At 43.7% G+C, this 21,938-nt stretch overlaps 1 protein-coding gene across 3 annotated transcripts in view; it reads left to right on the plus strand.

The window, feature by feature from the left end:
* The window catches only part of AFF2 (ALF transcription elongation factor 2), a 453,393-nt gene that overhangs the window by 61,233 nt on the left and 370,222 nt on the right, over positions 1–21,938 (plus strand). The gene's annotated exons all lie outside the window — the stretch shown is intronic.

The raw sequence follows: 21,938 nt of genomic DNA on the forward strand, positions 1-21,938 counted from the left end.
AAATAAACTGCATGTTATCTAAGCATAAAAAAGCCACATGATTTGGAACTATTCTACAGAAGTAACATTTAGTGTAATTACAGTACATTTAGATTAATTATAGTGCTGGTTCTGGGCGCCACCACACTCAAGGTCGTATCAGCATTTTCGTTATTAACCCTGTGTGGAAGAAGTTTATCTTCTGGCCGTCTATTTTTTCCTCAGGAAAATACTTGCATCCGATATAGGGCTAGGTCACAATTGAATGGCCTTTCTACTTTTAAGGTCACTTTAAGAAGATAGTATTTCAGAGGAATTATTCTTGTTAAGATTGCTGTTTCTGTGTAGAATCTCAAAATAGGCAGAGATTAATTTTCCAAAAGTGAAAATGGTCAAAGTGTTTAGTCGGGAAATTGACTTGCTAATAAATGGCTCAGTGCCTCCCTTTCGTAGGCTTTATAACATTGCCCAGAAAGTACAGAGTGGCTGATACTTAACCACCATGTCCAGAATGTACCTATCCAAGCTGGCTTTGGCTCCATTCAAAGTGACCTCCTCGGGAGGCACCGCCTTATTCCAACGGTGCTGCTGATAGGGTCGAATACACATTTTACTAAAAATGAGCTGAGGCTCCTAAAATAATGAGCTTCATTTTCATGCATGGTTCATAACTACAGCTGAAGGTAATTCCCTTAGAGGAATTCCAGACTGTTGAGCAATGCCTGTCTCCTTGAACACAGTGTATAGTTTCCTCTTGGCGTGGCTTCGAAGGTGCTGGTATTCATCTGAATGTCAAATGTCTGCTCGTTTGTTCTATGAAGAGTCTCATTATTTTACGGTCCTACACCATATCAATAAAAGGAGGTTTCTTAGAAATTCTCAGTAATTGACCTAAATGGCACTAAAAATTGTTCTGACCTGTTATATGTGTTAAAAAAATTTCCTAAAATATATCTTTCTATAAATGACTATAAATACTCTCCAAAATATTTGTAACGATAGGTAGCATCTTGCTGAGTACTTACCATAAGTCAGGCAGTGTGTTTTCTGTGTTTTTAGCTCATTCATCTGTGATTTTTTTTTTCAAGATTTGATTTTTTTTAAAGTAATCTCTATATGCAACGTGGGGCTTGAACCTACAACCCCGAGAATCAAGAGCCGCACGCACCACCGACCGAGCCAGCCGGGCACCCGACCCGTGAATTTTTTTAAAGAACTTTAGGCACCTGTCTTTTCAAAGGGTGCCAATTACATTGGCTTGCGCAGGGCTGATCTGATTATTTCGCCCCATGTGATTACGTGCGATGAGCGTGTGCATGATAGGTAGAGGCTCTTGGAGGACGAGGGCGAAAACAGGGACAGTGTAGGCAAGTTTTACCAAGCAAGTTATATTAGATGAACAAAAGAATCAGGGCAAAAGCAGTGAATTTTTTAACTCCTGACCTGGTTTGATTGTTCTTTTCCCTTTCTAGTTTGCCCTGCTGGGTTATATTTTACCTTTTCCTGGTGGAGGCGTGCAGGCGAGTAGCTCTGATCAGGAACAAATGATGCCATAAATCCGGACTGAAATCAGTGAGGTTCTGGGCTCTGAGAGTGAGAGGCAGTTTTCCCTGCTGCACGTGCTGGTCTCACAGTGACTTGACTTCACAGCCTGGGCACCGCGCATCAGTTTTTTTTTCTGAAACAAAGTGCCAGAAGCCAGAGGCTTGGGTGTTGTTCCACACACAGCTCTCTCATTTACGGATCTCTATATAGCTGCTCTGTCACCAAGCTGGGTTCCCAATACCCGTCTTCCCCTTTTAAACAGGAGGAATATTTAGAAGAAATAATAGAGAGCACGTATGTTCTCATGTCTGTCTCCAAACATATAAGAAAAGAAATAGAAAACGATGCGCCAAACAAAACCACCGCTCTTGGTAATAACACTGTCTAGTAGACGTTATAGCCTGAAATTCTTAGAAGTGGCTCCATCCCTGCCCCCAACCCCCTCCCTCCCCCCAGCACTGGCTCTTTAGCTTCCCACGGCTGAGGGGAACTTATTTACCAGTGCCAAATGCATGGATTTAGTCAAAGGGAGGAAGACAGCAATGGAGACCACTCGGCTCTCTGATGACTGGGTATGGCCGTTTTCTGAAGTACCGAAAGTATGAGGGACCCCCAAGGTTTGCACTCCAAGAAGACAGGCTCAGCCCTGTCATCTTTGACATAACGTGCATGGGGAAAGCTAGTTTGGCAGTTTGAGTTGGTCTTTTCTAGTGGAGGGGGCGGAAAACCGGGCTGATTTTCTAGTCCCTCATCACACAGATCGCTTGGCTCGGGGAAGGGCCAAGCTGAGGGTGAGGCGGCTGAGGCACTTGCCCAAGCACGGCATTCCAGGTGAAACCACAGACTCGGTAATTGAGGCAAATGATACTGAATGTGGTATTTGTAAAAAAAAAAAAAAAAAAAAAGTCAAAATTAAGCTAAAAATCTGTGATGAATGGAAGATCTAATTGTTAAATACAGACAGGATCAGTAACGGTGCTGTTCTGAGCGATGTTGGAGCCCGGGGCAAAAGGAAAAAAAATACTGCATTCGTTTTAATTAAAAAAAATAGTGCCTTAAAATTCCATTTATCTTGATGACTGAGGTTTTTGGACCCCTCCTGCTCTCCTGAAAGCCCAACTCTAGTGCCATCTCTCTCAAGTTTTCCCTGATTTCGCTCTGCCCCCCTCCACTGGCTTCTCTGTCAGAAAATATTTCACTTCTGCAGATCTCCTGACAGCGTTTGCCACGGTAGGGTCTAATTATTTGTTTGGGGTTTCTGCCTCTTTCAGAAGACTATGGCTTCCTTGAGGATAAAGACCACGATGCCAGCCAGACATTCAGTAGGTACTCAAGAATACATTCGCTGAAACAGCAAATGAGTGCACGAATGCGTCAAATGAATAAGTGAAAATAACCTTTGAGTCTTTTAGAACTTTATCAGCGGGTTGCCATTTCCAGTGATTCCTAACTCTATCCTTGGGTCGCTTGGGAGCCTCTCTTTGGGAAACCGAAGTACCACGGGGAGAGCACTTTCCTTTCTGAGGATGGAGCGGGGAGTCGGGCGTGTGAGCTGGGTAATGATCAAGCTGGCTGCACGTGCCGGTCTCACAGTGACTTGACTTCACAGCCTGGGCACCGCGCATCAGGAGTGCGTCCGTCCGTCCGTCCGTCCGGGAGCCCCGGAGCCTCCGAGCCCAGAAGGGTTGTGCCCAGGGGGGGCTTCGGGAGGCCCTCCACACCTTTCTCCCGGGCTCTGCCTCGGGGGTCGGGCTAGGGCAGTGGGGGTGGGTGCCGGGGGCGCTCTCCGGAGGTGCCTGTGGGTGCCTGGGCCCCACCTCGCCCCCCGGCTGAGCCAGAATTTCCGGGGGGTGAGGTGGTCGCCCTGATCCTGAAGGGCCACGTGCCATACACGACCACACTCAGGAATACAGCCCAACACTTCTGTGCGTGCACGCTATCTGGGGGGCTGCTTCACTTTCTTAAGTTAACTGAAATGGTTCACCCTAGGGCATCTTATTAAAAGAAAAAAAAACAAAGAAACAAACAGAGTGAGGCAAGCTATACAATATTCATGATCACTTCAAATCAGAGATGCAGAAGTCAGTATTGAAATGGCCCCTTGCACATGGAGCTTGTGATTAAGATGCAGGGTCCATGCATTCTAATCCTAGCTGTAGGACACAGGAAAATTATGGAGCCTGCTTATGGGAAAATGTTAATGAGAGTGAGGAGTTCACCAGCCCCCACCGTTGTTACTTCTTTAGCAATTTCAGCCGGCGGAGTAGTGGTGGCCTGTGGCAGCGTGGCTCTGTCTACCCGATGACAAATGACCGGTCTGACTGATTTCTTTTTTAACCACATCTAATCACTTGGCAGGCTGCTCTGGCATCATGTAGACACAGCCCGGGCTGTCCTGGGAGCTGTGTATTGATTTCGTGTTAAGAAGCCATGGCCGAATGGGGAGGAAGTCACGCAACACTAGAATACAAACCCACGGCAGAACAGAGACTGCTACTCCGAGTCTTGCCGAGACGCTCAGGAAAGCGGCACCTTTGTCGTCTGCTCCTGGTGCCCTGTCTCCGGCAAGCAATCTCAGAAAGGTCCTAAACCTCGCTCACCTGCACAGAGTCCTGTCCTGTCGTGTAAGGCGTTGAGGAAACCATCTCCCTGGCCGTGCTCCCCGCCCTGCCCCAAGCCCTATGGCAACTGAGGCTACACACACACGCACCTGTCTCTCTTCTTCCCTTCCAGCCCTCCCCTCTTGCTCCCCCTGTCCTCCCTCTGACCTTTCCCTCCTGTCCCCACCTCTGACATGGGGCTAAAGGCCGTGCACCTGCTCGAGGTGCCGAGGGCCCGGGAGGTGACTAGGTGCCCCTTTCCACGGTGCTTACCTTCTAGTCCGAGGGGGCAGACGTGCAAAGATCGACACAGACAGAGAGGGTGTCATTTTCAATTGCAATGAGTGATCTGAAGAGTTAAAACAGGATGATGTGGCATAGCTACAGAAGCAGAAGGGCCTGTCTGAGCAGAGACCTGACTGAGGAGGGGAAGCGAGCACCTTGGGGAAGCTGCTGGAAGGACGGTGGCGCCATTACAAAAGGCCCTGAGGCAGGGACATGCTTGGCTCATTCGAGGCACAAAACAAGCCTTGTCAAGGATGGTAACCTCACGGTGGATGAGGTCAGGGCGGTACGCAAGGACCAGATCAGTGGGTCCTTCAAAGTCCCAGATAAGCAATTTGAATTTCATTCTCCCTGCAGTGGGAAGGCGTTGGAGGAATGGGGCAGGCCCTCTCCATTCTCGCGTTCGGTGCCAGCTAGATGGTGGCTCCGTTATTTCTCCGGATAGGGGCTCCGTCATTTATTATGTTTGTGTTCGTGTAAATAGAGTGTCTGCTGAGACGGTTTTTCCAAAACAGAGGACTAGTCTTTGCCTACAAATGACTGAAGTTTTATCTTTGGTTCGACAAGAATAAAATAAAGCAGAACCGTTTGCGGCACATGAATGCTGACCTCTTACTCTCCATGCCACACGCTCGTTTGTAGGCTCTCCGACGTCCTGGGTCAGTGAGCTACGTGAGGGCAGACAGGGCGCTCCGTCTTGTTCCTCCTGGGGCTTCTGGCGTCAGTGTGAATGTCTGGCACAAGGCAGGGGTTTGGTAAATGCTTGTTGGAAGGAAGGAAGGAAGGAAGGAAAGACAACTGCCCCTCTTTAGGACTTGCCCACCTTTTATTTGCAGGGGTTATCAAAAACATGAAAGGGATACGCAAAGGGAAGTGAACTAAGGGGATCTCCACAGAATGGGAAGGAAACCTCAGTTGACCCAGGAGGGAAAAATGTGATCAAAAACAACAAACCCGTTGTAAAGAATTTCCCCCTCGCTGTGGAAAGATTCAGTAAATCTACGGTGGCACTTACGTGTCTGGCACTATCATCATGTTTAGGACTTAAATCTCAACTCTAGTTGATCATTTGAATTCAGTCCCAGATACATTTTAAATATATATTTGGTTCATGTCTGAGACACTTAGGATGACAGATACACTGCCATAAGGCTATATGCAGTGACTAATAAAGCAATTACTAAGAAGGGGAAGTCCAAAATGGCCAGGGGTGTAGGGGGGAGCTGCCTCATTCAGTGGATGCAATCAGGGCAAGGTCTGGAAGAAAGGTGTATTTCTCCAAAGCGTTTGGTAGTTCCCTCTTGATTAAAGAGAAAAGCATCGACATTACTCAAAGTGCTGTTTTGGAGGCATCTTGAATTGGCCTCACCTGGCTTTTTGCACTCTCGGGATGCCTGGGAGGCTCAGTCTTTTTTCTTGAAGAGCACTCACCATTTCACGTTCTTACTTACTTTTTCTTTCATTCATTCCTCTTCTGTGCCTTTACTCTTGTTCTTCCAATGGCCAGGAAGCCCCCTCCCTCACCTTCTCTATCTCTAGTCGCCTAATTATCCTTCAGCGTTTGGCTGAAGTGCAACCTCCTCAAAGCAGCCTTCCCCGATTTCCCCAGGCCAAATGTCTACTCTTCCCATGTGTTTCCTCTGGCTTCTGTTATGTTCATTTTTTATGGCTGCCTCACACGACTACACTGTCCCTATCTTCCACAGTCCCTAGAGAGTGCATCGCACAAAGTAATGCTCGGAAGAGATTATTGAATGACTAAATGGGATTGCAATAATATCATGATCGTTTTTCTCATCCCCTTCCTCTGAACCGGAAGGAGGGCACGTGAAGAGTTGACTGCTCTCTGCCGTGCTCCTCTCAGCAGATCAAAACAGTTGCAAGCTCTGATACATCACATGCAGTCAAAGTGAAGAGGCAAGGGCATGGATGCTTGTCATCAGTAGGATCATGGACATGAAGGGGGAAATTATGCTAATGACTGGCCTGTTAGTCTCAACCCAGGAGACTGGTGGTGCTTGGCTTTGTGACTACAGCCTAAGATTTTGCCACAGTATGTATCGGAAAGTGGTTGAGTATTTCTCAGTGCTTGGAGGAACATTATGTAATTCATCTCTAGTTTATGTGTATGATAAGAATGAATTCTGTATCCCCTGTATTTTATTTTCTTAGGTTGTAAAAACTGACTTCTTTCAACCACTTTATTCAATATTCCCCCAAAGGTATCAGCAGTGAAAAATTATGGATATTTTTTATTAGAGATGATTTAGTTTTTATTCCTAGGAAACAGGGCTAGAAAAATTTTAAGGTCATTAGCCATAATAATTTTAAATACGTAGTCATTTGAGTACATTAGTTTTAGCTCTTAGGGTCTCTGCTATCTTTAGCTTTTTCCATTTTAAGTTAATAACGATAAAAATAAATCTCATATTTATTAGCTTTTTTCATCCTAAGGTGTTTAACAAACCTTAGGAGTGCAAATATAATGTAGTAATCCATATGCCTGCTCCTAGGTTTATGGCCCCGAGAGCACTTGATTACAGTTAGTTCTATTTCATTAGAACTGCCCACGGTCAACAGAAGGATTGAGTCCAAAGTTACTGGAAAAGTGCAAGCAGAAACCCTTGTCAACCCAATTAACCTGCCTATTGAGGTAGCATGTTAACGCAGAACCTCCATATCTTTAAACTCTAAAATATCTATCTTTATTCCTCTTCTCTTTTTTTCCAGCAACCATTTGTTGCATAACAACTGTGTGTTGGATACTGAGCTCAACCCTGAGGACACAAAGGTCAACAAGGCTGTCAGAAGGGTTGATAAGTAGATACTGATGTATAGATAGCAATAAGGTAGGTAGGTATCCACACACATACGTGTGTGTATATAAAGTATGTATGAAAGTATATGTCAGAAGTACATTGTCAGGTGTGTGCATATGCTAAGCCTTCGTTTACGGAATGTTTACTCTCTGCTAAGCACTGTGCCAAATAGTTGACACGCAGTATCTCATTTAGTATTTGCCGACAACTCCATGAGTTATTATTATCCCCATTTCACAGATAAGAAAACCAAGACTCAGAAATACTATGCAGTTTGCTCAAGCTTATCTGCTAAAATGTGGTATGGTCACAGTTCAAACCCAACGTGTCTGACTTCCGAGCTCATGCTCTTTGCTAGTATACATTTTAAGTGTCTCTTGTTTAACTGGATCCAAATTTTGTCCCAGAAGTTCAGATTCAGAATAAAAGAGAAAAGAATGAAAAGTATGAAATTTGGGCCACCTGGGTGGCTCAGTTGGTTAAGCGTCTGCCTTTGGCTCAGGTCATGATCTCAGGGTCCTGGGATCGAGCCCCATGTCAGCTTTCTTTCAGTGGGGAGTCTGCTTCTCCCTCTCATTCTCCCTCTGTGCTCTCCCTCTGTCTCTCTCTCTAATAAATAAATAAATAAAATAAAATAAACAAAAAAGAAGAAAAGTATGAAATTGGTTGCATGAATATGAATACCAGGGTATTTGTTTATTCAAGACATGCTTTGGGAGTAAAGAGTCAGCCTTCAGACTCTGGTGCTCGGTCTGAATTTGTTTCAGAGTATGAAATACAGCATTTCAGTGATGGCCGCATTCCCTCCTCTTCCAGCGGAAGAGCACCTGATTGAATTACTTTGTGGTGTGGTCCTTTAGCTATCATCATGGTAGCAAAGAAGGAACTTTCAGACTTATAATATGTTGAAACACCAGATGAGCCATCAAGGTAGTCCGTGAGGCCCCCCATCCTTAAGAATCTCCATGTAGAAGAGCTCGGGAAAAGATGGACCTCTCAAGATCTCAGACAGTGTTATGATTTTGCAAAACACGCACAAGTTTCAAGTTAATTTCACCTGCGGCCAGACCCTACTTTGGAGTTCTTTATGATAAGCCAGGTGCCAGCAAAACACCAAGGTGTGTCTGCGGCCCCATAGACTCCCTGTGTCTTGCTCAGGGCTGCACCTCACCTGCAGTGCTGAAGACCTCCATGCCTGGCACTCAATTAATATTTATCAAGGCAGGACTAAATGAATGGAATCTGATAGAAGACGAGACACATGGCACCACATCGCAGATTTAGTCTTGATTGATGCCACAGAGATCCCCATTCTTAGTTTTTAAGCACAGCCCTAGTTCAATACCTCTTTCATGGCCTAACAGCTCTGGGGGTTTTATGTGACGGAGGGCAAGTCTGTTTGTTCGGTGATTGCAAGAGACAGATACAATATTTACTAGCCTTAGCCACTCCTGAGCAAATGCGGTCCCTGGAGAAGGGCACACAATAATAAAGCAGGGAAAGCCAGCCGTTATCTTGAAGCCGAGCTCCCCAGGCATCAAGGCCGTGACTCACGATCCTGTGGTCAGGAGCTCTGGAGTTCTCAAGGATAATTTATGGCGACACTGATGAGACAGAGTTCATTTAAATACCGTGACGGCTGAAGTATTTTGAAGTGAAAAAGTCAGCTCGTGGCTGGGCAGATACCTTGTTGACCGCTTTCCACTCTCCGATACACCGTCATTTCCAGGATTTACTCTAAAATGCTTGAGTCCGAAAGTGACCCAGGAGTGATGAACTGACCATGGCTCCTTCGCGCACAGAGGATTTGGTTTCTGGAAATGGAGCACACGTTCATCTCTACCCAGCCCATTGTTCTTTGATTGGTTAAATGATGCTCTAAATGGAGGACTGTGATAGCAAAAAATAAATGTTTTATACAGTGCTAGAAAAAGCTTTAGGGGAAAATTTTAGCAAAAGAACAGATTCTTTCTTGTTTCTATAGAAACCGGTAGCGATCAGGAGTGAGGTGTTCTTTCAAGTGTACATGGTAGTAAGGCCAGCGTGCTGGAGGGCTGGCGTAAAGCCCCAGTAACTGGGGAGCGCCTCTGTGTGTGTCCCTTTGATCTCACTGGGAGCAGGGGACATCTCGCTGCAAATCCCCGCTTCCTCACGGGCGGAGCAGGACTGCGGTCCACAGTTGCTCAGCATCCCAGAACCAAAAAGGCTCTTAACAGGAATCTCTTGTTGAAAGAGGAAGAAAAAGATAAACAGAAGGAAAGCTTTACTATCGGCTGTCAACAGGCCTTTAAACCGCTCCTTACCAGCGAGCAGAAAATGTGCTGGGCGCATCCTGCCCGGCCCGCTGGTAGCCTGGCCCAAGCAAGCATTTGAGCCATCGGATGGTTCGGACAATTTGCTGCCCTGCCAATTTGTCTACTTCCATAAAATCCCTTGCTTAATGAAATTAGAATTAAATGTGTCCTTTTTAGTTTCATTTGTGAAGCTGTTACATTCCTGACAAGTGAATGGTGGGCAAGACTTAAATCAGATTCCGAGGCAAACGCTTTTCTAAAGCCTAATCAATACTACAGCTTTAAAATGAAGTTTAGGTCAAATGTAATGACAGAATGAAACAGGCGTGTTTTGCTTCAATCTGACATGTCCCAGAAGGTAGGAGGAATGTCTAGTAACTGACAAAAGGGTTTTCCCTTTGCTTGACATTTACTTTGTATGTAAACAATCCAGTATATTGGCATGTCAATGTATTAGTTGGTGGTGGTCCAGAACACCGTGTGAATTTAGATAGTCTATCTCTTTGCTCACAAAAACACACTCTTGATCAACAAGAGAACATTCATTGCAGTCTTGCCTTGCAGTTGGCAGAGCTGAATGAATCATTTTGAAATATAAACTTCCTCACATCTAAAATATATCACAAGAAAACACAAGACATAGGGGAGTGGATTATGAAATAAAAGGAATGCCGTTAGTAGTCCATGGGTTATAAACATCGACTGTCCTTAATAAAATACTGGGACAGGCGTAGAGGACTGCATTTAGTGTAACTTCCTTGAAGCTGTGCTGTGGAGGCGCTTTGTGACCTCAGGGAAGTCACTTCCCCTCTCTGAACTTCAGTTTCCGTATCTCTAAAAGTAACCATGTCAGAAGCTTGCATGGAATGAGAAATGCCCCGTTTCCTGGACACATTTTACTTCAGCTCCCTTTGCCCTGGGAGTAGGGTTCAGGTGTACAATCTATCAAATCCTTCTGTGGATTGCAGATGAGGAAACCTTGGGACCCAGAGCGTTTCTGGAGAACTGTGTGTGTTTGACTTCTGGGATTGAAGTCAGAGTATCGCCCTCATCTGACATCAGTACTCAGAAGCTCTTCCTCTTTCTGGATAAATCTTGGTCGATAAATATTTGTTGGATGAATAGGTGACCGTATTATGGAGTGCAATTGAAAGTATAATGCTTATCAAACAGATCTCACTAAATTTGTTTCAGTGATTTTTTTTTTTCCTCCCACACGATCATGTGTCCTATCAGCCCACATGCCACGTTTGACAAAGGGGTGGCTGTAGGTAAAATGGGAAGAACCCTGGTTTCTATGTCAGCTGACCTTATTGACATATGCCAATGTCTCCTACTGACATGATTGTTCGTATTAGTATTAAATGACTTAATTTTGTCTGGACCAGGGTGCAGGCTGTTTGTAATTTCCCCAAACAGTCATTACCACCATCATTTAACCTAGTTTGCACCCCACTCGTTACATCGCATCACAATATCTACATAAGTAATATGTCCCTGAATTCTTGACTTACTCAGCTCACGGACTCATCAATTTGACCCAGACGGCCATTGTTCTTCCTTTATTACACACCATATGCACAGCCAGAATAAGACCTGATGTCTCATAGTATTTAGGGATGTGGAAACGTGCGTCTTTGGAGAAGAAATGTGGAATGTATATTGTGTTGTTTCTTTTCACGTCAAAGCTGGTGCTAGTGATGGGGAAATAAAATACCACAAACCGTGTAGCTGAGAACAACAAAAATGTATTGTCTCCCAGTTCTGGAGGCTAGAAGTTCAAAATCAAGATGTTGGCATGGCCGTGACTCATCCGAAGGCGCTAGGGAAAGGCTTCTGGTAGCCTCAGTGTACCTTGGCTTCTAGACGCATCACTCCAATCCTCTTTCACATGACCGTCTTCTTTCTGTGTCTTCACAATGGATTCAGGTGCACCCTAATGATGTCCTCTTACCCTGATTGCCCCTGTAAAGGTCCTATTTCCGAACAAGGTCACAATCCGAGGTAGTGGGTGTTAGGACTCCAGCATGTCTTTTTTGGGGGGAGGCCCAAGTGAACCCCCAGTGATCTGTCATCTCAAAAGCTGCCTCTGACACTCGGGGCCCGGATGGAGCTTTAGCCCTAAAAAAGCAACTCTAGTCTTTGGACCTGCTTGCTGGGCAAGCCTGTGGGCTACTTAATTGTTGCCCAGGCCCTACTGTTAGGCCACGTGACCTAAGGCCCTGCTTCTGTGGATCCTTATAGATGGACATGATTTTACTGTACCTGATCAGTTACTGCAGCACTGCTTTCCAAATATTCTGGAACTCGAATTTGTCACAAATTCAGCCTGGCTTGCCCTCTACCCCCCTTCCCCCACCCCGCAGTTAGTCTAGGTTGGTAAGTTTAACTGGATCTGAATGATACAAAGAAAATTTAAACTTCTGGGCAAATTAAATTTAAATGGGAAACCAGATGGCAAAGCTGTCTTGGATTGTAAAGTACAAGGTAGTATGGATTAAAGAAAGGATTTCTAAAAGTTTTGCAGCTACACTGTGTTCCAAACTGAAACCCTCCTAGGTAAATAATGCCAATTCAGAAAAAAAAAAAAAAAGTTCACTTGTTCAGAAGCAGGTATTCGCAATGCAGCATTATCATTTTAAAACTACTAAGTCTTTTTGGGAAGTTTGGCAAGGTTCCTCGTCCTAAAGACAGATGGACACCTGATAAAAGTATTTATGGTCCAATCTAAGCATCAGCTTAGGGTCAGAGGGCCAGTGGTAGTAGGACTAATATTTCTAGGTCCATCTACATATACATACATATACATATACATACACTTCCTAGAAATTATGAAAAAAATTTATGCTGGGACATTAGCAATTATGTTGATTAAAAATTGATAGGGACTTTCCAAACAGAGAAAGACATGTATCATATGACCTCACTGATATGAGGAATTCTTAATTGCAGGAAACAAACTGAGTGTTGTTGGAGTGGGGGGTGGGGTGGGAGGGATGGGGTGACTGGGTGATAGACATTGGGGAGGGTATGTGCTCTGGTAAGCGCTGTGAATTGTGCAAGACTGTTGAATCTCAGATCTGTACCTCTGAAACAAATAATGCAATATATGTTAAGAAAAAAAAAAAGAAGAAGAAGAAGGTAGCGGGAGGGGAAGAATGAAGCGGGGGAAATCGGAGGGGTAGACGAACCATGAGAGACGATGGACTCTGAAAAACAAACTGAGGGTTCTAGAGGGGAGGGGGGTGGGAGGATGGGTTAGCCTGGTGATGGGTATTGAGGAGGGCACATTCTGCATGGAGCACTGGGTGTTATGCACAAACAATGAATCATGGAACACTTCATCTAAAACTAATGATGTAATGTATGGGGATTAACATAAGAATAAAAAAATTAAAAAAAATTGATAGGGATTTTCAAAGGATACTATCAAGAAATTGAAAAGCCATCCCACGGAATGGGAGAAAACATTTGCAAGTCATGTATCTGATAAGGTGCTACTATTTAGAATATATAAAGAGCTGATACAACTCAATAATCAAAAAAGAAATGACCCAATTAAAAATGAGCAAAACCTCTGAATATATTTCCAAATAAGATAAACAAAAGATCGATAAACACATGGGAAGATGTTCAACATCCTTAGCCATCAGGAAAATGCAAATCAAAACCACAGTGAGATACCACTTCACACCCTCTAGGATGGCTATACTCAAAAAGATAGAAAAGAAGTGTTGGTAAGGATGTAGAGAAATTAGAATCCTTATATATTAATGGGGAGGTAAAATGGTGCAGCCACTGTGAAAAACAGTTTGGCGGTTCCTCAAAAAGTTTAACATAGAGTTACCCCAGGGCTCAGCACTTTCACTCCTAAGTGTATATCCAAGAGAATTGAACCCATACGTCCTCACAGAATCTGTACATGAGTATGTATAGCAGCATTATCCATATTAGCCCCAAAGTGGAAACAACCCAAGTGCCCACCAACTGATGAGTGGATAATACAGCTTATGGTTTATGCATATGATGGGCTTTTAGCCACAAAAAGGCATGAGGTACTGACACTTGCTACAACATGGATGAACCTTGAAAGCATTATGCTAGGTGAAAGAAGGCCGATCCAAAGGGTCGTATATTGTACAACTTCATTTATATAAAACAACCAGAATAGGTAAATCTGTAGAGCGGTTGCCAGGAGCTGGGGGAGGGCAGAATGGAGAGTGCCTGCTAATATGTACAGAATTTCTTTTAGGTGTGATGAAGATGCTCTGGAATTCGATAGTGGTGCTGATTGCACATTTCCATGCATGTACAAGAACCACTGGAATATATCCTTTCACGTGGGGAATTGTGTTTATATGAGTTCTATCTCAGTAAGGCTGTTAGAAAAAAGTATCAGTCATTGGCTTTAACATTCATTGATGATTCGTTGAAACAGTAACTAGATCCACTGTTTACAACTTAGCCCAACAAAATATCAGGGAGGAGTATTTGATCACTGGCATTTAGAATTGCTGCTGCATGGTGAGAATAAATAGCAGACAGCCCTACAAATTGTTAGGGAAGTTATGCTGGAATACATTAATCACCCTAGTTAGGTAAGAATCACCAAGCTGCTGAAAAAAGATACACAGGGAATTTTCAGCGTCGGGCCAGGGAGCAGGGGCTTGCTGGTGTTCCAGTTGGAAGATCAGCCATTTAGTGTCCCTCAAGCCTCTGGGCCCCTGATCCCCAGCACCTCCACTAGAGGGGGGGGCAAGCCAGATAAGGGAGACTTGAAAGTCTGGGCTAGCCTACAGTTTCTGGTGTGTGTCTGTCAAACGCAAGTCGATACTAACCTTGCGCTCTTTAAAATGGCGACCAAGACAAAATTTGTGTCCTCAGGAATAGCACAGAAGAGACATTAAAGTTAGAATCGGTTTCAGCTAAACATCGGGGTTATTTTGAATTAACGTTAAAAAAAAAGCATGTGCGGAGGAAGGCTGACTTTGATGTGAACAACTGTTAGAAACCAACAGCACATTTAAGGTTAACATCTCTCTTACTTCCACACGTGGAGAACTTTAGTGTTTTCTTGCAGTCCTGGAAACCAGTTGCAGTTAAATAATACAGGGATTTGCAATTTTATCCTCTGGAAAGAGAAGCTAAAAGATGGGGGAAATGGAACATTCCGTATGTTTGGGGAGAAAGAACAACCATAATTTAGCAATAAAATTAGTATTAGCTGTCGTGTTCTGATCTGCCCACTGAAACTAAGAATGTGTGGCAAATGTGCCTTTCTGAGACTCCAAACTGAAAAGCTTAGAGCTGGATTTTCTCCCCCTTCACATCGGGTTCTCTGCCTTGATAAGGAGGAGACAAAGGATAAGCCACCAATCTTTTAAGAGAATAAATATAGAGGTTATGTCAGAGGGATGGTGGAGATTTAGCCCAATCTATATTTCTCACAGCAGCATCAGGGTTTATGATGACCTGAATCACCCAAAGAAAGGATAAATAGTGTTCAGTAAGGATTTAGTAACAACTGGATTTTATCATTGTCTGAGTCCTGAAAATTGGTAACCCTTGTCTATAAGTGTACTGACGGTTCGTGAAAATATTCAGTGATCTGCATTAGCTCATTCAGTGTCGACAGCATACCGTCAGTTCTCACCAATCTATGAACTGATTTTTCTGATACGTAGATTACTCGTGGCTCTCAGGCCCTGGCGACAAAGGGGAGGGTTGGGGCTTTGTGAATGGATCTGACTGAATAGCCCTATAAGTGTTGGTGTTGACAAAGCCAAAGTTTGTGGATTCTTCATTATGATTCATGGCCTCTTGTAGGCAGCCACACAACAGACTGAGCCATAACCACAGCTCTGGCTCTGGTAGCTTTGATCCCAGTCAGTGACCTGGAAATCTCTCTTAATAAGAGGGGCTCCCAGATTCGTTCTGTAGCACAGCAACTTGCTTATTCTTGTTTGGGTCAAACTGTTCACGGAAGGGGATGTGGCTGAGGATGTGCGGGGACCGTGGGCTGAGTCAGGGGTGCTTTGGCCTGTCCCTGTGCTTCGGGAAGATGACTGATTAATTCCGTGCTGGGTGGCTTTGGCCTTAGCCTTGTATCCACTTGCTAATGTGTAATAGTAACGATTGCCATTAACTGGTACTGGACCATACCCTTTGCTCACCTTGCCGCTTACTCCTCGGCAAAAAGCTAAGGGGTACACATTATTCTTTCAGTTTTAGAGACGATGATGAAACCGAGAGTCTGAGAAGCCCTTACCGCTGGTACCATTCCCTGCTTCTGTTGGGATATTGCACGGATTCATGAATATATGCATGGTGCTGGTGGACCGATGTGTGTGTGGGGGGGGGGGCGCGTGTGTACACGTGCGTGTGACTGGAAACTGAGCACGGTGCCTGGGACGTGAGAAGGACATGAGAAACCCTCAGGAAATGAAAGCCATACTTCTTTTGTCTTGCATAGCCCTGAGTATTTTGCCAGTGCCTAACAGGTTCAGTAGATAGTAGGTGAATTGAATTAAAATCTTGCTAAATAGATTTTGCAAGTTGGCTTTCCTTCTGTAATTAGCTTTCTGACAATTTGGGTGGTAGTTGGTTGATGGAAAGAATAATTAATAATAAAGGTTGTTTATTTGTGGGGTAAGCATTTATCATAGTTTTCACTCCTTTCCATCAGCATTTAATTCACTAAAAGGCTCATAACTTAACTACAGAGAAATTATATTACTAAATATTGAATAGTAATTACAATATATGATGTGTTTTCCCTTTAATTAGCAAATAGACTGTTCATTATGTCTTAGATAATTGTTACATATCATTTGATTTTATTTCTTTATCATTTATGGCAGGTGATTACATTTCCACAGGGTATAATTTTTTATCACATTATTTTGAAATTTGATTGCAAGATTATGCCGTACAGAATTCAGTGTATTCACATCACCCTGAATTCTCTCACATTCTTTGCTTCTGGAAAATTTGCACTTCTTTTTCCCTTCCCTGTATGTGCATGATACATAACAATTCAATATTCATGAGCCCCGATAATAGTGTAGGTCTCTCTAAATGCCCCAAATCCGAGACCTTGGAACTTGAACTTGGGAACTTCTACTTGTTTCCCATTGCCATAGCCATCTCTTTGAAAATCTGTCTCTTTTGCTAATAAATGCAAATAACATATCAATGTAAACAATATAAAACGATAGATAATAATGCAATAATGTAGAATTGATACCATGAATGATACCATAATAGCTACGATGTTATGATAAATACAAATGACAGTAAATGCAGATATTATGTCCAAGCGTCTCTGACCCCTGAGGGAGCTCGAGAGCAGGGTAGCCGTAGTGGCTGGCTTTCCTCTCCCGTCTCTGAGTAATTGGGCTGATAATGCCCCTCATTGTCCTGCTACAGGATTGACACTGCAAGTTTAGCTATGACAGGAAATCAGTAACGGAGTGTGTGTTGCTTGAATACATTCAGACCTCCCTGCCTCTGCTTTGATAATGGTATTTATGATGAAGGCGAGATCACAGGCTACACAAATTATGGTTATTGCGGTCTTCAGGCACCCAGATGCCTGGTCACAATTTGTCTTATTGACTTGATTATCTGATTTCCTACAAGTTCTGCAGTGTCTAAGTGGCAGCCTTTGTGGGGAAAGTTTCATAGGATTAACACTGTTCTAGGCAAGGCAACCGACTTGCTTTTAAATAAGATCCTATCAGAGGAAGGGGCAGCAGCTACAATGATATGGTTTTACAAACTCTTTCATTCGCTCATTTCATTTTGTTCCGAGAAGTTTAAATAATACTGCTTAATGCTATCAGGACGATGTGAGTACTTCAAGGGAATAACTTTCCTATTTAGATTTGGTCATGCAGTCTGTTTAACAGCTATTCCCTTTATAATGGCATGTTGCGGTTCCCAGCATTCCTTAGGGCATGCAGGGAGAATGGCATGGACCTCTTGAATAATTAATATGGTTTTCAGAGCAGTCGTCATGGAAACGCAAGCAGTGTCACATATTTGGATTATAAGAATTAGGCACATTTTGAATATTACATTGAACCAAAAGAGGCGGCTGTCCCCCAGAGACAAAAGCATTTCTCCCAATTTCTCCGAGCTCAGTGAAATGAATCCAGGTTTGTTTGTTTGTTTGTTTGTTTGTTTGTTTGTTTGTTTGTTTTTAGGGTGTGTGAGAGACTCCGCCATGCTTCGGAATAAAATTATTTTTATACTTTGGTGTTTGAATTGCTTAATTGGTTTCCTTTGCTCCATATTTGGATTCCCTGTTTAATTTAGATGTTTTCACATGCAAGCTTCTGTTTTCATACTTTATCTAGTGCTGTTCGTGGTCACAGGTTATTACTTTTTTTTAAAAGAGAAAATGTAGAACTTAATTTACAATAAAATACATAGACCACTTGCTGTCTTGAGTATCTCAAAGGTATCACATCATTTCTAATGCCGCCCCAAACCTCTGATGATATTAGGATGGAGGGTTAGACAGTTGCTCTCTACAAAAGGGCTGCAGTGTTCCCATGAAGTTTCTAGACCTGTTCTGTTAGACCAGTTGTATGGCTCTTTCATTTGTCTCAAAAATGTCTCTTCAGAATCAATATCATCATTACCTTGGTGTGTGTGTGTGTGTGTGTGTGTGTGTGTGTGTGTGTAAGAAGTCAACCAGGCAATAGCAAAAAGCTGTCATCCAGTCTTCAGTAAGAGTGTACGTGTAAAGAATAAGAATAAATGGAAGTTATTTATAGAGTGTAAACCCTCTGGTTTCATAAAGCATGTTGTGCTGTTATTTGCTCAGGTTTATTCCACAAACAGCTGCAGTGTCTAAGGCTCCTGAGCCTCTGTTTTCCTAGAAGTGATGAAGGAAGTGATTAATAAAACCCTTAACAAAGAAGGAAAGACTCAAGATGATAAAGGAAAGCAAAGACCTCACTTCGTCACTACCACTGGTTTTCTGCCTGCTATTTAAACTTGACTTGCTCACAAAAATGTGTCATCCCAGGGAAGCCCACACATGTTTTGACTGTTTCGTTGTGTGCTCCCCCTTGCCAAGGACCCCTGAGCGCTGGGGTTCTCAGATTCTCCTCTTGCCTGACGCGGGTCCTTTCTCTAGGATGAACACGCTCCGTGGTGTCGCCCCTTCTTCCCCAAATGTTGTTAGAGCGGTGCCACAGTGTCTCACCTGCACGAGGCCCCACCTGTGTGTCACCTCTCAGCTGGGCTTGTGCTTGCATTAGGATTCTGTTGATAAGTTGCAGCTCCTCTGTGATTGTTTTCAGAATTATCAGACAAGCACTGGACTGATGCTTCCGCAGAAGCCCCCCAGTTCTTTCTTTGGTCTCCCAGTGGGTGCATTTCCCTACTGGGTTTTTTTTTTTTTTTTAGATTGATTTATTTATTTTAGAGAGCGGGGACGGGCAGAGGGAGAGGGAGAGAGAGATTCTCAGGCAGACTCCCTGCTGAGCATGGAGCCCCATGAAGCAGGGCTCGATCTCAAGACCCTGAGATCAGACCTGAGCCGAAACCAGGAGTCACCCAGGTGCCCCATTACTGGTTTTTTTAGTCATGTGTTGCACTTATTGTAGCTCTTGGCCTTTAATTTTTTCTGTGAACTGATCCAGTCAGAAAATTCTGAATACCTCTGGATCGAAGTGCTCTTCCTTCTTGGAAATTCCCAGTCTGTGTTTATGGAGTCTGCCTGCTTGCAAGGGCTTGTTGACTTACTTGCCTCTGCCCCTGCTTCACCCCCAGGGCTGTCTCCTTGACATTCCCCCAGTCCTTTCTTCCTTTTATTGGTTCTTAAGATCATTTTCCGTGGCTTTCCAGCCTCCTCCCTCTCCACCATTGCTTTTTCTAGCCTGTTCCTACTCCTCTTTGAAGGTTCTACTTCTGGGTCATCTCTTTCCCCTTTCGTGGTACCCGGCGCTCCCAGCCTGAACCCAGTGCCATGTGTGGAGACCCCGCTAGAGCACTAGCAGGTGTGTGGGGTAGGACTACTCTCATGCTCGCCCCCACCACCCAGGAACGGTGAGGGTCTTCAGGACAAGCACCCTGTCTTAGTTATCTATCCCCAGCCCTCCATAGGAGGTGCCCAATAAATGTCCCCGGCAACGTTGGTTCCATTTCAAACCGTGGAAAGATTGTCAAGCTGCCTTGTTTTGTTACCTCAGAGGATTTGTGCTACCTCTACACGCTCTCTGTTTGGGAAAAACAAACATAGCACAGGACACTCCGAGACACCCCGTCACCTAGCTAGCGCTCTGCAGGACCAAGATAGTTGAATGCAGACTGCAAAACATACTGATTTAAAACATTAAATCGTTTTGAAATGTCTCACTTCAGTATGCATATCCGTTGAAGGAAAAAAAACCGTGGAGAGTGTCCAGTGACATGCGTGTTAGAATTTGGCCTCTTAGGCAAATGTTTTAGAATGGTGCCCCCTGCCCTCGCCCCGAAATCACCACTGGCACCTTAATTAATCCCAAATAAAAAGATCTCCCCCGGAGAGGGGCTCCAGGAGTTACCCTAGGAAGGACACCTTTTCCCAGAGGCTGTGCTTGGGCATTACCTTAGTTGCAGATTTTATTTCTAGGCTGTGTTAGCACGGCTGCTAAGCTGTTTTGAAGCATGAGATGCCAGGGCTCTTGTGAACTTATGGAAAATGTGTCTATGATCAGGAATGCAGCAGCCGACAAAAATCAAATAGTAATTTGAAATAGAAATGTTTTGTTGTGACAATTAAGCACCATTGTTAGTCTCCATATGCTGAACTAAAAGCCCAAGTAAGTCTGTAATTGATGGCTGAAATGGCTGAATATAGCCTCCGTATTTGTTACCAGATTGTCTCCAATATATTTTGTCTGTAAATAATGTTGGAGTGGGACACACGTCTATATGGAGCTAAATTTCACCTGAGATGCACATGCACAATTTTCTTTGAGTTCAGTGCAAGGCCAAGCACAGTTTAGTTCAGTGAATAACAGGCTTTTATCAGCAACATGTATATCATAGCCACATGTGTTTTGAAAAATAAAAAAATAAAAAAGTGATTGTTGTCTGTAGTAATATATTTAAATGATGCTATTAGTCACTTATGCCCCCAATATAAATGCTGTTTCCTGTTTGTTTTATTAAATATAACAGGACAGCAAGAATCTTTTGATGCTCAGAGACCTAACTGGAAACGGGGCTAAATAAAATTAAAGAGCAATCATTGCATGCAGTGCGTGGGAACCCAGTTAAAATAGTCTTACGTGCTGTGACTGCCTGGAAACATGATGTGATAGCAATAGGAGAAGTGGCCGTATCTGGCCCGGGGTTTGTGGTGCGCGGGCAGGGACGAGGGGAGGATGGGCAGCGCTGCTTTTGTGATCCTATTAAATGAGGGGAGGATGGGCAGCCCCGAATTTCTACATAGATTTTAGGGATACCATGTGGCTTTTTAATTTTTCTATTGCTCAGCTAGGTGATTGCTGTCTCCTCGGCTGCCAGATCGGTCTTTGCTCAGAGCCTGCGGACTGAGCCGGGCACGCTCTGCTGCTTAGAACCAAGGTGCCACGATGGAGTCGGCGCTGTGGCCACTTCTCCGAGAAGCGCCGGATTTGCCTGGCTAAGCTTGTCCATTCATATCCAGTGTCTTTGTGCCCCGTGCCTCCTCTTTGCCACATGGCTGCCACTAGTTATGAGTCAGTGAGGCTTGTGCTTCTCAAATTGAACTCAGCGTCTAGGAGTCTCAGCTTCTAGGGGTTTATCCTTGGAACGAGCCGGTCCACCTTCTGTAAAAGGATTCCCCCTCCCAAGAAAAAAAATCCAGGTCATTGCATATTTCTTTTAAGGTAAAAATAGTTAAAATAAAATGGAAAATAAATTTGGCCCATTCTTAAAAATAATGGTGCAATTCAGCCAGAGTTGCAGAGAGGGGCCGAAACCCTATTCTTCACGGGAAACTCTTTGAAGTTAGACACTTTGTTGAAGGAATTAAGCTTCTAACAGTTCTATTAAAAAACAACAACAACAAACTCAGACCAGTGGTTGAAAGTAAACTACTTCTTAATGTAAAAAATAAGAAAAGTCAACTTTATACTACTCTTCAGGCTTAGTTTTTATTTTACCTTTTAATTTTTATAGACTTTCGGACATACAGAAAAGTTGTAAGAATCACGTGAAGAATTTGCGTATATGTGTCACCCTGATTCCCCCAGTGTCATCACTTTACCACACTTGCTTTTTCCTTCTTTATCTATATAACCATCTCTCTATCTATGCACATTTTTCCTGAATTATTTGAGAATCAATCACAGGCCTGGTACTTTACCTCTAAATAGTTGAATGTATATTTCCTAAATACAAACACATTCTCTTATGTGAAGTTGCCATTGGTG

This window comes from Mirounga angustirostris, unplaced genomic scaffold (assembly GCF_029215605.1).
Source record: "Mirounga angustirostris isolate CCGP_5_RB_7025 unplaced genomic scaffold, mMirAng1.0.hap1 SCAF_11, whole genome shotgun sequence".
Classification (NCBI taxonomy): domain Eukaryota; kingdom Metazoa; phylum Chordata; class Mammalia; order Carnivora; family Phocidae; genus Mirounga; species Mirounga angustirostris.